The sequence below is a fragment of the Saccostrea cucullata genome, unplaced genomic scaffold, assembly GCF_032062105.1.
Source record: "Saccostrea cucullata isolate Sc308-1 unplaced genomic scaffold, CSIRO_AGI_Scuc_v1 ctg103, whole genome shotgun sequence".
NCBI classification, from domain to species: Eukaryota; Metazoa; Mollusca; class Bivalvia; order Ostreida; family Ostreidae; genus Saccostrea; species Saccostrea cuccullata.
The window spans coordinates 46,479-62,516 of record NW_026937060.1 but is presented as its reverse complement, the minus strand read 5'-3'; the positions used below and the strand labels follow the sequence as shown (position 1 = coordinate 62,516).

General features: G+C 32.4%; 1 long non-coding RNA gene across 1 annotated transcript; it reads left to right on the top strand.

The window, feature by feature from the left end:
- The first annotated feature begins 6,221 nt into the window (after nucleotides 1-6,221).
- LOC134247132 (uncharacterized) lies at nucleotides 6,222-14,599 on the top strand. Its single transcript, XR_009987772.1, has 4 exons — nucleotides 6,222-6,338; nucleotides 7,064-7,223; nucleotides 12,504-12,695; nucleotides 14,427-14,599. It is a non-coding gene; the product is annotated as an uncharacterized LOC134247132 (long non-coding RNA).
- Nucleotides 14,600-16,038: the final 1,439 nt, after the last annotated feature.

The following is a 16,038-nucleotide window of genomic DNA, read 5'->3' as shown; positions in this document are numbered from 1 at the left end:
TGGTGGCATAATTGTGAGTGATTCTGATTTATACAGATCAACCTTCAGTGGATGGAAAGTTTATTAAACGATTCAAAACATATAAAGTCAACATATATTTTTTTAATATTATTTATAAGAACAAGTTTATCTTCTTCAGATTAAAATAGAACTAAGGCATTGAATAATAATATTCACGAGAAATGTTCAAATAAATTTGTATATAAAATCATTTAGTGTTTGTATTACTACATTTCAAAGTCAAAAATAAAAAAAAAAGGTTTTGTTTTTTTCTGGGTCCTGTTCGTTGTATCAATTAGCGTTTAAACACACTTCCGCAAAATATTGTCCGGGTGTCGCAGTACTATTTATTTAAAATATGTCTAGAGTCGCTAAGTAAAGAGTTAAGGCAATTACCTCGCGGTTTCGAATTCCAATGTGGGACGTTGATACCAGTCCTTCGGATGACACCATATATATACCGAGTAGTTGCAGTAGATACTTGTACGAAATATGATCTTTCACTGTTCAGAAGTGCCAAGTATTGGACAGAATTTTCAGCTCTACAGCGGCAAGTGGTGGCGTCTACATATGAGTGTAATATTCTCAAGAGGGACGAAAAACAATATAAAAACAAACATTTTTGCGAGAACTGTTGCTAGAACAGCTGCTTTGTGACCAGAATGCCCCAGGTTAGATTTTACCGTGACAAACTGTTCTTAAGATTTTTTCACGAAGCATTGTAAACTGAAATAGACATTAAAGCTGAACACTTCTCATAAATAGGCACTGTCAGACGGGTATATAAGCCGTTCGATTTCGTTACACCCGACATGTAGTACTCCTTTCGTGGTCTTAGATTTTTTCCAGTTTATTCCTTGTTTTTATGTGCATTTTCTGTTTGTAAATAATGTATTGACCTGTATTTTTAATGATATTTTGGAAAAAATAAGTTAAATTTGATAATTTCATCGCGACCGAGTATCACGGCTGTGTAAGATGTACATCTACACTCGTCGGATCAGCAAAATACATTGAACTGATAAGCGATCTGTTCCTTAGATATGGGATGTAGGGATAGCGTTGAAGAACGGGAAATATGGCGGACTATGCCTTTTTACGAGTAGTGTTCAGCTTTAAAGTAGGAAAATACTGGACAATAATATCTTTTTGCAATAACTAATATTTATTTAATGCGAGAAAACATGTATCTAAACCATTTAAAAGGGGTAATACATATCATATAACTTCATGCAGTCATTTAAAATATTGTATAAAATCTGTCTTTTTTAAAATTGGATTTTCATATTTCATTGCTGTTGAAAAAAATATTAATTTAAAAAATAAATTATAAAATCAGAAATGTTGGCGGCACATTGTCCACATAGTTGCAAGTTTCATACAATAAACATAATTTTGGAATGCTTAACTGCAAAAGAATGAGGATTCAATTTCAGTTCTAATTAGAAAATAAGGAAAGGAACTCCAATAATACAAACATGTAAAATAATTGATGGGATATTATACAAAATATGTAGGGGGTCCATTAACGTAAAGGCATTTGCTGACTAAGATACATATTACTCGTAAATCAATTTTATATATGAATGGAATTGCATTTTAATATAGAGCCTATAGCTTTATCGCTGTCTTAAAAGGAAACATTAATAGTACAAAGGATGTCTACAAGAGACTGGTTCAATAATTTTAAAAAAAATACAATGTAACATGATTTCCTGGAAACTTCTTACTGCTCTTTTCTAAACCGGCGCAAATGTCACTATGATGTAGGTATTATTTATTCTAATTAACCATTTAAATCCACATAAATCTCTTTGATGCAAATATTGTTACATTTAATGGATTGCTTGCTTTTTCTGTTACATATCCCGCCATCTTGTCTACTTCTGAGAATACTAGATGCATGTCCGATGGTTATGAATCACATGTCTACTAATTAAGGTTTACACTTTCAGTCCTTTTTTAGCCTCCTTTACTTATGAGGTGTTAAGATCTCTGTTTATGATGAGACATTCTTGAAACAACGTTCTTAAGGATTTCTATGTGGGCCTTCTCAACGCCTGTTTCCTGTAAAGATGAATGCTATCTCAATGACGTATCCCAAATCATAGGAATGAACATGAAAAATTCACTCACAAACATTGAAAAAAAATGCAAAATAGTTCATTGTTTTCAAAAGTTTCCTAAAATTTAAAAGTAATTCATGTTGCAAATTTTTATTTAATAAGATACGCCAGGAATGAGATACAGACTGAGATTACAAAGATCAAATTTGATGTCGAATTCCCGTTTTGCACATATTTTTTTTAATGCCGGAAATTCAAATGTGTGCAAAACGGGAGGAACAAACCGGTTTCAATTTTTACACCCTGAATTCACACCTCTTGCAGTAATTAAACAAAGGGATTAATCTGCGCACATTGAGTAAACAGGTAAAAAGCTGCAAAAGAACTACCAAGGAGTACATACACATTTGAATGATTCGTCTAAAAACAATGATTTGCCTTTTGCCAATTTGTTAAAAATTCCCGATTGGCGACAATGGCGCATCAGAGCTCACAGCCCGTGATATTAAAATCCAGGATTTTAATTCACTCTTAATACAAGTTCGAGTTTTTGTTTAAGAAATACAACACAAATAAATTAATGACTGTGTAACATTACTTGATATCAATGCAAAAACTTCATTATCGGTGATATCGAAAGCATTTTCGAAGTATTCGACCGAAGACACTTTACAAATATAAAACGGTGGAAAGGACGGAAGTATACTCGGTACCAAAAAGTCTTAGGTCTTAGACTTTCTAAGGAAGGTCGCCAAAAACCGGAGTCAGTTCGTATATGCTGGAACACATTCTATCCATCCAATTATACAGGCTCGTCGCATTGCTTAACTTGGCTACTCTATTGCATCACTAGAAAAGCTACAGTATAGCTCTCTCGCGAGACTGTATAAGTTCCCTATTTTCTGCATCGTGAGCATCGTGTCTTGGGCATGCATATAACTTAGAGAGAAAGCAATTTCACAACATTTACATGTATGAACAATAAGGAGATAACGAACAGTATTCAAGCTCAAAAGTCCATAAAACAATGCAAAATATGAGCAGAGCAAACACGGACCTCCAAATCATCAGAAGTGGGATTAGGTGTCGTGGAGAAGGAAATATCCCCTGTCGAGGGTTAAATTTTGTTCAACGTAGGAGTGAGCACCCAAATGAATTTGTCTGTCATACCTCTGTCTTGGACATGTTTATAACTCAGAGAGAGAAAACAATTTAACAACGTTTACAGTATATATGTATGAACATGGAGATAAGGAACAATATTCAAGCTCAGAAGTCCATAAAATAATATAAAATAAAATCAGAGCAAACATGGACTTCCAAAACATCAGAGGTCAGATCAGGTGCCATAGAGGAGTGAGCATCCTCTGCCGACCGGTCGGTTGGCATCAGGTACCATGGAGGAATGAGCATGTAAGGTAAAAGCTGCGCCCAAATGAATCGTCTGTCATACCTCTGTATTATAACTCAGAGAGAAAGCAATTTAACAACATTTACAGTACACATCTGTAAATATTGATGGTTTTTGTTTTTCAACTGTAATCACATGTCCTCTAACTTTTATGTTGCCAATAATTATTGACGTTGAATTTATTTTAAAAACCAATTTGGCCATCATTTCTTGTTCCTTTTCCTTTTCCTAAAAAAAATACCAAATTAATTTTGCCTCTAAATAGCAAATATAAATGTTCAACCTTCTACAAAGATGACGAAAGTGCAATAATGCATGGATTTAAAGGATAAATATAGATATATCACAAGATTTTGAACAAACTCTCTCCAGCGAAGGTCAATATTCTTCATATAAGGAGGAAAACAGAGAAGTTCTTTATTTTCACCGATTATCAATGTGCGAATGCGATTGATTGTGCGTGGATAAGTTAATCTGAGTGTTTGGAATTATTATTTCTAATGATTTACTTTTACTTTTGTTCTGGATTTTATTGTGAACTTCGTTATCCTTACGGTAATTTCTCAATTATAATCATATGAAAGAATCATGTACATGTTTTTATACCTTTTCAGTTATATGTTTTTGAACACATTAAAACGCTATGTTCAACAATATTGTTTTATTTTGCTTTTACAAAATATTTATATACATGGACATACATTTATCGAATTTTCCATCAAATGTACAGTATAGATCTTTAACTTCATGAAAACAATGAAAGAGGATATACATGCATCAACATAATCATGTTTGTGGAGACTATTGCAAAAATTTACAATAGACATGGATCATCTAATAATATTTAATTTGTGCAAGTATTGTTACCGCTCATTATTACCATATTTTAATTGATATTATCATAAACAATCATCGTTTTACTTGCATTTTCTTTTTCCTTTCCTTGATAGAAAACAAATATTGGCTGGCATTACTAGACATGGACACGGGATAAAAATAGATGTATCATATGATTGTGAACAAAAAAATTCACAGCGAAGGTCAATACTCCTAAAATAAGGATAAATCTGAGAGGTTGTTAATTTTACTTATTTTCAAGGACGAAATGTGGCTGAATCTGCGATGATCTGTTTAACGTAATATTTGGAACTATAATTGCTAGTAACTTTCCCTTTTGACCTGGAATTGGATATTTAAGTCTTGTATCCTTAAGGTAATTTCTCATTTCAAATATATGCATGATTGATATGATTATAGAGAAACATTTTCCAAATATTGTTTGGCATGAAACTACTACATAAATGATTTTTTCATCAAAAAACAATGATATTCATATATATATGCAAGTGACAAATATTTTTTTTTTCTATCCGTTCACAGTAAGGAGAAAATATATGCAAAGACCTTGAACGGAAGTTCGGTTTGGTTGTCGCATTTTCTATTTTGTTTCATTGTGTGACATGCCCAGGGTAGCAAGAATGCTCAGTTGGTGCAGCAACTGACTTGAGCTTAAGGGGACCAGGGTTTGAATCCCAGTCATGACCTTTCTTTTTTTTTCTATCTACTATTACAAATGGATGAAAAAATGTTCACAGTAAGGGATTTTTTCTTATCCTTAAATTACTAATTAATTTTCAGCCAAATTTTTTGTTTGAAAAAGTTTCAAAAAGGTGAAATTCTTTCTTTTATTATAATTTTGATTTCATTTTTAAAAGAGTTCGGTTCTTCAACCATTTTGAAAAAAATGTATAACATTTTCAACAATTTATTATTTATTTTTGGAATGTACATTTACATAAATGAACAGCAAGTAGATATGGATTTAATAGATAAATACAGATGCATCAAATGATGTTAAATAAAAATCTGTCAAGAGAAGGACAAAATAAAGAAGAGTTTTCCTTATTTTCCTGATCATTACAGAGCTTCTGCGAGTGATTCTGCTTGGAACTGTTGGAATCCTAAGGCTTTTGTTCTGGAATTAAATGTGAACGTCTGCATCCTTCAGGTTTCTTTTCCAAATTTGCATAAGAAGAAATCATGTGATTATAGGTGCACAGGTTAATTTCTTTTTTACATGGAATTTTGAATTCAATAACAATGTAACAAACATTTTTAAGGAATAATTGTAAATATTTTGATATCTGCAACAGGAAAAGAGAAATGACATGCATGGCCTACCGGGGATCGCAAACCTGTTAAGCTGTTGAGTATGTCGCATCATTCGTTGCGTGTCATAACCCTGTAGTGTTTTGACCTGACAGAGGGAGCCTGAGTTAGTGCCATCAGAGATATTCAAGGAACAAAGAAATGTGGCAGTCAGACAGTCTCAATCTCAAGTAGCCAGATAGCTCACTTGGTAGAGCAACTGACTAGAAATACAGGGACCCAAGTTCGAATCACGATCACATTTCTTCAACGTAATTTTTTTTTTATTTTTCACGTAATTTATTTAAGATTTGGCATTTTTTGTTTTAGAACCTTTTTTAAAGCAATATTAAGAACGTGAAATTCTTTTTTCTATGAATTATAATTTAATTTCATTTTATATATAGCTCTGATAATAAAAGTTAAAATAATCACAATTTGAAAACGGTATGAAATCATTTGTACAATTTTGTTTGAAAAAAAATGTACACATATGTGCATGTATCTACAACATTCTGATCAATTTTCAGTTATTGAATTGGTTTTAAGAAGTATGAATGCCAAGGGATATTTTTTCCGCAAAGGGAAAAAATTAATTTACTGAATGGTGAATACCCATTTAGAAGCTGCATGTGTGTTTGTGCGGAAACATTGTAAAGTTTTCGGACAAAGGATTCGGGCAAATTAGAAGCTTCTTGTAAACATCAATGCAAGTAAGTAATTGATGTTAGACATCTTCCGTATTTCTTTTAAACAGAGTTATAACAGTAATGGTATAATAGAAAAAAATAACCATATTAGGAGAGGAATCTGATGTGTACATTGTTTTTGGAGAAATTTACTAAAGATTAAAATTTTGAATCTCTAAAAGATTTTTTTTATTAATTTATTGTAAGATTTCATTTAGATGTCAATCCTTGAAACAATTGACTCTGTCAGCAAAGCAATACTGAAAAAAAAATGAGTTTGCCAATAGTAATTTTGTGCAGCTTAAAAAGAATTTCTATGATATAGTGACTGTCTTATGTCACAAGTGTATATTTAAACACCTCGCTAGATAACACGAAAATTATCATCGAAGTCTTTTTTTCTTATATCTTAAGTATCTTTTATCTACTTTTAGATTGTTTTTGACAAATTGACTTCCATGTATGTGTATATTGTCATTACCTTGTATTTTACGATTGCTACAAATTAAACGTTCATGGTTCGTTAAATAATTAAAACTTTAACAAATGAACTGGAACTAAACTTTTTATAAGGTGTAGCCGAAATTTCACTTCAACAATTCTTTGAAAAAAAATGGAAGATGTTTTCTGACATTATCTTACTTAATATCAAAACATGTTCGATAAATAATCTTATAATTTCTTTGGAGAATAATCTCCCTTTGCTGAACAAATCAGATTGTCTATTTAATTACTATTAATTCTTACAGGAAAGAGAAGAAGGCAGTGAGTATAACACTTTTGCCTTTGGGATGTGACCGTCAGGACTGAGAAACCATGTCTGTATTCTACCAAAGCAGGATATGCTGTTAATATCCTTGAAATGTAGGCATGAGAAAGAAGATACTAATGAAGAACAAAACCATTTAGGTGTGGTAAAAACAGAGAGAAGAGTCGTACACAACTCATGTGACCTATTGCTATCTATCTCCGTCCGTTGTCGTCCGTCGTGTATCGATTGTTATCATTTAAACATTTTCAGCTTCTTCTCTGCAACCACTCAACCAATTTCAACCAATTTTGGCATAAAGCATCCATGGTTTAAGGGCAACAAAATTTATGAATTTCATGGTCCCTGCCTCCCTGGGGCCTGAGGAGTGGGGCCAAAACCAATTAATGCAGTCTTTAAAAATCTTCTTTACTCCTTGACATAGACCAGTTAAACTGTTTGCATGATTGTAATCAGCATTGCGTCCTCTACAATTCATGGCCCCAGGGTTCTAGTGTTAGGGCGGGGCTACATAGATTATACACTGTATAGTGAAAATTCATTATTTCTTTGAAAATCTTCTTCTCTGCTCCTGGGCAATAAATAAACTAACCAAAAAATCAGTTATGTTGAATAAAGCTGCCTCTTCCAAAATTGTGAATTTCATGGCCCCAGGGTCAGGGGTTCTGGTGTTAGGGTCGGGCTCTTTTGATTATATAGTGAAAATGCATACATTCTTTGTAAATCTTCTCTGCTCCTTAGTAATAATAAACTAACATAGAACAAAGTTATGATAAGCAAGAATGGCTCTTCCGAAATTGTAAATTTTATGGCCCCTATGTCAGGGGTTGTTAATTAGGGTGGGGCTCTATTGACAATATAGTATGAATACATTTATTCTTTTAAAATCTTCTTCTCTGCTCCTGTGTATTAAATGAATTTACCAAGTATTTGGTTATGATGAATAAGACTGCCTCTTCTAAAATTGTGAATTTTATGGCCTGTGGGTCAGGGGTTCTTGTTTTAGGGCGCTCTATTGATTATTTAGTGAAAATGCATAAATTCTTTAAAATCTTCTCCTCTGCTTCTGGGTATTAAACCAAAGAACTTTTTACATTGTAAAGATGAGGAAGGATGCTTCTTTATATTTTGTGAATTTCACGGCCCCTCGGTCAGGGGTTCTGTTGTTAGGGTGGGGCTATAATGATAATATAGTGAAAATGCATGAATTCTTTGAAATTCTTTTCCTTTGCTCCTGGATATTATGCCATTGATCTAAGTACATATTTATCATGAAGAAAGGTTCCCCTTCCAAAATGATTTAATTTCAGGGCCTCTGGTTCAGGGGTACCAGGGGGAGAGGGTTACTTAGACTGAAAATAAATTAATGCTTTAAAATTTGCTCTTTGGTATTAATCAACCATTTATGATGAAATAAAATTTTATCATAAAATTTCCAAAATTTTGAAATGTACGTGTGGCCCCAGGGTTAGTGGTTCCTGTGGGGTGGGGTACACAACTGGTTATAAAGTGGAAATGCATTTTCTCTTTGTTACTCTGATCTACCTCAAGGTATTATGTAACCAAAGTAAGCATGCCAAGTGTATTATTATGATAAACAATGGTGCTTCTTTCAAAATTGGGGATTTCATGGCTTTTTTTTTTGTTTAAAACACGAACCAACTTTAATTGAGTGAAAAAGTTGTTACATGATACTCAGATGACCTATAAGACCTGTGGACCTCTTGTTTCTTTTTTTTACGAGTTTTTGTGGAAAGACAGGGAGTAATATTCAACATGAACAACATTGTTCAACATGATTTAGGAGGCTTAAAATTCAGAAAAAAAGTAGCGCAAAAACAAATTCAAAATCTTTAAAATGTTTATAGTTTATATATATTATTTGAAGTATCTGACGTTTACACTTTACATTGACAAACTTTTGTGAAATCAGAGGAAGAGTTTTAGCATATTCTTGTCGAAGGGAAAATACAGGAAGAAAGGGCACAACTGCTTGCACAGCCATTTTGTGTTATTCTTAGAAACAGTTGACAATGACAGGACGATATGTGCGTGTCATTATGTGTTGCCCTGCTTAAAAATATTTGGGTAAAAAAATATTAAAAGTAAGCAATATTTTGGGCCATCGAAGGTTTTCATGTTTAATATCGTCATTAAAAGATGAGACAATAATTTTAGAAAAGATGATAAACAATTTTTTTTCTTTGATTGAGACATTTAAATCTTTAGAAGATTGCTGTTCAATAATGTATTTGATTCCTAGATCAAAGAAATACTTATAAGATTCATTTCTGAAATCAAATATTGAAGGTCAAGGGAAGTGATCAACGGTTGAAAAACATATCTCAGCAATGTACATTTCATTAATATACTTATTTCCTCAGGCACCATAAAATGCATGCTAAACGTTAAAAATGTCTTCATTTTGCAACATGTAGGGCAGTTAAGGTGACTATTCATTGGAGCAGAGTTTAATGAAAGATAACCATTTTCTTAATATAAATGCGAAGGGAAGATTTTAAAATACACATTTAATCTGATTAGAATGACATCTGAAATATGTACGTTAGCGTTTAACATTGATGTACGTGTCAAATGAAAAAAAGACGCTTCATAATGAAAGGAAGTATCTTACACTTGATAATTTATTGCCGAAATATGATGCATCAATTTGAAAAGAATCATCTCCAGTTTAATCCCTTTTGTGCAAGCCAGAGAAAGAATATGTACGATGATGTTATCAACCATTGATATTTTCTGATTAAAATTCACATAAATCATATAAATGTAGATAAATTAACATCTTTATATACAACCTACTTTTTTTCTCTTACATATTGTCGCCGTCAAGACGGCTTTTAATTGTAAAAACATGCATATTAGGCAATGGATTGAAATATAATAATTTATTACCATACTTTACTATTTGCCCTTTGGCTCCTTTTGTTTTGTGGGGAATCCAACAGCAATTATATTCTTATGGAAAATTTTCCCTTTTTATCTGCAGACTAACACAACATTTGAAGTGATTTTTTAACTATATTTATTTACAATTTTGACAGTAAAAATTTGACTTTTAAGCACATTCATCGACTGTTTTCATTTCCACATTGCGGCATAAAGTAATCCTACGTTGTAAAGAAATAACGAATTGTTTGGAGAATTCAAAGAGGAATGATTTTAAAATTTATTGGATCTATTAGAATTAAACTTTCTTTTTCAGATATTCGAAGGGTATTATCAGTGAGCTCGTGCTTTTTCCTTATTTACACTTGCTTAAGTTTACACACTAATAAATTCTGAAAAAAGTTTAACCTTTTAACACACACAAGTTTTTAAAATGACTTTGCTTTCTCATTATGCCTCTTTACAATCTCTTTTAAATGATTTTGGCATAGCTAGCAAATATAATCTTTCCTTTGGATCAAATTTTGGATGGCTTTTTTCATACCCATTTTTAGGCCTTTGTTTTCATGCTGAAATTGATTACGGAATGTCATGTCTACCTGAACAATACAATGAAACATATGGAAATAACGAACAATATTCAAGATCAAACGTCCATAAATCAAAACAAAACAGGATCAGAGTAAACACGGACCTCCAGAACATCAGAGGTGGGATCAGGTGCCATGGAGGAGTGAGCGTCCCCTGCCGACTGGTCACATTTGTGCTCCTTGTCATGATCCGGAAATAACGAAAAAATCCGTCGTCAAAGGGCTCAAGGTGGGTGTAACAGTTCAACAGGGGAAGCTTTTTCCTCAAAGACACCTGATCCTTTTTCTGTTTTTTTTTTTCGAGGGTCCGAGTTCACCATGGCCATCCACATGTTTTCAGTTTATAATGACACTCTGGGATTATGAAACAACTTAATAGACTTTAAGTTAAAAAATCTTCAAGTTAAATGAAATGTTACATGTATAAATAGAAGTTAAACTGAAACACGCATAATTATTCATCACTTCTATATCAGGCAAAAGCTTCTCTTTGCAAACTGATAGATTGAATACGTTGGCAATTAATTAAGATTTAATAAGTGACGAAAAAAATGGAGTCTTATTGTGTTACATTATTGTGGCGCATGATTTATTTATTTCACGTCAGTTTCTCAATATGTTTATGGTTTTGGAGATCCGTATATGTGAACAACCTGATAAAAATAGAAAACCAAGCCACCAAGATCAACCTCTAGAGGTAAATTAAATTACTTTCAAATCTGTTCTGACAATTTTGCTTAAAATACTCAGTAATATTGTTAATATCTGAAATATGGTTGTCAAGAGGAATTTTTTATTTGGGCCTGTGTTGAAGCATTAAACACAATGCAAGTTCAACTTAAGATATCACTTAATTTTATGCTAAATTAGTGGTCCTAATATAAGTAAATTAAATATGAAGATACATGTATTATTCCATGCATCCTCTATTAAGGTGACTTTGATTCATGATTCAATTAATTCTTTTACTCATTCATTATTTAAAAGGAAGGCATATGTAAAAAGCAAAATATTGCATCTAGACAAGAAATAAACAGTTAATCAAACAAAGTATTCTTCATCAAAACACCATAATAAGAAGAAAGGAAACTAGTTTATTGTTTGTCATAAAGGCACGCTTTCTGTGTCTAACAATGTTATGTTAAGAAATTAAAATGATTATATTTTTATTCAAGGATATATGAGAAATTGAATTATTTTGAATTAGAGACTTATGTATTAATTTGCATTATACAAGTAGGTCTAAGGTTTCTTCTATTTCTTCCTCGTCTGATTTATTGCGATATAAAACTGACCAATAGAAATACTTTACAGTATCACGATCCAACCCCATGATCCTACTTTTCCCAATTTTTAATCTATTTTTGAAACGATTTTGGCACCAGTAAAGCTTTATATCTCTTTGATTTGGAATAATTGACCTTTGCTACAGTACCGTCTTCAATATAATGTTCACGCTTTCTTTGTTTCTTTGACAAAGATAAAGTAATACAATTGTCAAAGGTTGTACATTACAGACAATTTGCAAGTAGGACAGGAGTCCTCCAATCAAAACTGACAACAAAGAGTTAAAATTGAAATTGCATAAAATATGTTTTTGGACTGAATGTTTCGTAATCTATTTTTTGTTTCAATCTCCATATTTACTGTTAGTCATCTTTATACATCTTGTAACACCTTGTATTATCACTGTAAAAAGTATTTTGATTTACAAAAAAAAGAAAAGAACCATTTGCTTTATATGCAATGTGTATTAAATAGTGCATTGTATAATATAACTACATGGAAGGGCTTTAGATAGATTTTTTTTATTGAAACCAATCAAAGTCGAAATCAGCACTAATTGTTGTTTTGAGGATTTCAATATTGTAAACGATTGTACTCGACACTTATGACTTTTGAGCAGATATTTTGTCATTGCAGGCACCCATCGTGACAAAGTGACCCCCGCGTCCCGCAGTGGGATTCCGTCCAGCAAAATAAGGATCTATTCCTTACTCTGTGGCACTAGAGCAAATATTAAGCCACTAGGTCATGCTATTTGTTGTCGCAGCCGATCAACATGAGTTTGGTCAAACCGTTGAGAAATGTTTACATAAGGCCTAACAGCATTAGGTAAACATCTGAATATCTAAGCTCCCTTAGACAAACATATTCGTTCTTTTGTCTGAAAAAAGCATGTTGTCTTCAAACCCTGTCAAAAATAAAGACTTATTATACTTATATTGGTTGATTTTGTCACAACTTAGTTGTCCAAATACACGATTTTGCTAGTGCATTTGTTCAACCAACATATGCCAATATTCAACAAAGTTCAATACCTCCTGTATTACATACCTAAACATTTTCCAACTAAAAACGTCAAATTAGATTTTTTTTAGTAGTGTCTGTCGTTGTCGTTGTCGTTGTTGTTCAAACTTTTCACATATGCCAATTTCAACCAAACTTGGCAATATTCAACAAAGTTCAATAAGGGCCACGCCCTTTTCCAAGTATTAATTTGTTAAAAATTAATGGCATTTTTAAAAAATCATTTTCCAAACCGCTGGGCCAAAAGATGAAACGTCAAATTAGATTCAGATTTTTATATAGGGAAACCATTTAAAATCTTCTTTCAAGTACTTCAAAGTTTTAGTGATATTTATATGGAATGATCTCAGGTAGTGTAGATTCTGTTTGTTCAATGATGAACGCCTGGAGGGGGAGATAATTCCATGTGCTCATGACAATTTATGCTATTCTGTATTCAATATCGCATAATTTCAATGACAATACCAACCTCTATAATTCGCTTAAGGTTCATAAATTGTCGGCTTACTCATATGAAATTTTGCCTGAAACTTATTGAATTTCCAAAAGAAATGTATTTTATAAGTAAAATACAAACAATTACAGCATAGCTTGCGGGGCAAAATTGGACAAAAAAAGACACTTCAACTTTGCAAATCTGTAAAGGAATAATAGACATTTATGTCATTAAGAGTTATCTCTCTTATCAGAGTATCAATGAACCTTAATCAGCTTTTGTTGGAGCAAATACGTACTTAATTTTTTGATAAATAATTTCATTTTTGTGTGCAAGAAAACACATCTAACCTACCTTCCAATACCTATCTTTTGTTTAAAATGACCGTTCGATATTGAACGCTCGCATTCAAAATGTTTCAGGCATACTCAAATACGTAAACAAAGTCAAGGTTCAATAGAAATCCAAGATACTGAAGGCTTTATTTCTCTAGATTTTTAGATTTTTTCATTACAGACTTTTTCTAAGCTATATATAAAAATATATATTGTTTCTTGTATATTCTTTAAGTTTTTGCATTGATCAAATGTGCTTGTTTTTTTTTTTCTTCTCGAAATTCTCTTCTTGCATATTTGGATAAATATGTACTTGTATATTGTATATATAATATTTAATACAATGTATAATGATAGAATATAATGATAGAATATAAAATGTTTTTGTATCTAATTTTTAGCACAGGAGATAGACTGTTTGATTGGTCTTTTTATTGATTCATTATTGGTTTTTATTGTATTTATGTATGCAAGATTTAATAATGTTTTGTATTCAAATCTCACATAATGTAATTATGATAATCTGGTTTTCGATTATTTACACGCCGTTGTTTCTTAACGTATAGAAAAATGATTTTTTTTAAAAATTCAATACACTGTTTGATTTGTTTGAATATATTGATTTGTTTTTGTTTGTTGTCCCTCGAGATATTTTTTTCATTCATAACAAATTCAGCCGCTCAACGGGAAAGGGCTACAAATTTAGACCAATTCTCGAATGGGATTCAGAGCCACTGAGCAGTGAAGATTTTTTTTTCATTCCAGCACCTACTTCGATATGGGACCTCGGTTCATACGGTCTCATCCAAAGGACCGGTCTCCAGTCGGATACAAACCTGAGACCAGAGGCCTGTTCAGCAGAGCTAACGTTTGCGAGCGCTCGCCAAATTTACAGTTGGAGGTATAAGGAATTTTGGCGAGCGCTCGCGAACGTTCGCTCTGCTGAACAGGCCTCTGTTCTTATCACACGATCAATATTTATTCACTAGCCATGCACGTTTGACCTCCTCAATCCTTTTAAACCATTCCATCGTTTAGTCACTTTAAACATTCAAGTATTGTTTTATAACATTTGATATTTTCGCATATATGCTTGAACCTGAATTGAATATTCGAATTGAGTGTACTTACATAAGTGGATGATTCTTATTTTCTCTGATATTCAATATTCGATATATTAATTATGTCTCTAATGTATATATACATACTTGTCATTTTATGTGTCACTTGCTTTGAAAGTTAATAAGTATTTAAAAAGGTTGTACAATCTTTTTTGTCAATCTTTCTAGTCATATCGATCTGTATTTTTCTTTCTTCTATATATATGTATATATCAAATCTTAGAGGATATAAAATTAAGAGCGTGTATGATTTTGTGCGTATTTGGTAAATTTGTTTTGTACATTGTATTGCACTAAATATCAAATTAAAACAATATTGCATTTGGCAAATAAAAAACACAACCCCCAAAACATAGCAGAGACTTGTGGAGGGAGAAAATATTATACTTAGGAAAATCAAGAATGATGATATAATTAGCAGTGTCGGATGTTCATAAAGTGGCTAACTGAAACAATAAAAACAGATAAAAAGTAGAAGTATGCGATGCCAAAGGAAAACAAAACAAATAAAAAATCTTGCAGACTGGCAATTTTCTTAAGAAAAAATATAATATTAATATATTCCATTGGATATAATGAACAGTATGAATGACTATTGGGGTAATTTTAATAAATGAAGAGTCCACCAGTCCCAATTGCCACTAGTATTGAGCGACAGGTCAGCCCCAAAAACGTCATTGAATTTGATACACGACGTAAGTGGAGTGGTAATTGCAACATTGAAAACAATTACTAACTACAGGTACTGTGAGCACTGAGCTCTCTAAATGATACCCTCAGCCTCCCATATGATTAAAATAGCAAGGTGCATGTTTTGAACTGGCAATAAGTGTCAGATCAAAAAGTAAATAAGGAGGTCACAATGGCTTTATGTAATAAAGAATTTGTAAAAGAATCATTACATTGAATGCAGTGGTATAGGAAGATATACGGACAGAGATGGGTATCCTTCAATTTTAAAGAAAGAATGGCAGGTCAATGTTTCGTTTTGGGAAACCCAAAATGCATGTATGATCATAAAAAAAAATATATAATTGGAGGTCACAATGGCACTTTGTAACCAACATTCTGTGAAAGTATCATTAAATTACATTCAGTTGTACAGGAGGAGTTGCGGATAAGAGATAGGAACCCCAAAGACGGACTGACGGACTCCTCGATCATAATATACCCTCCCGCTTTTCAAGCGCGGGGGGGGGGGAGGGTGAATGAAAACATGCAATGCCTAACGAAAAAAACGATATCAAATTTAGCAC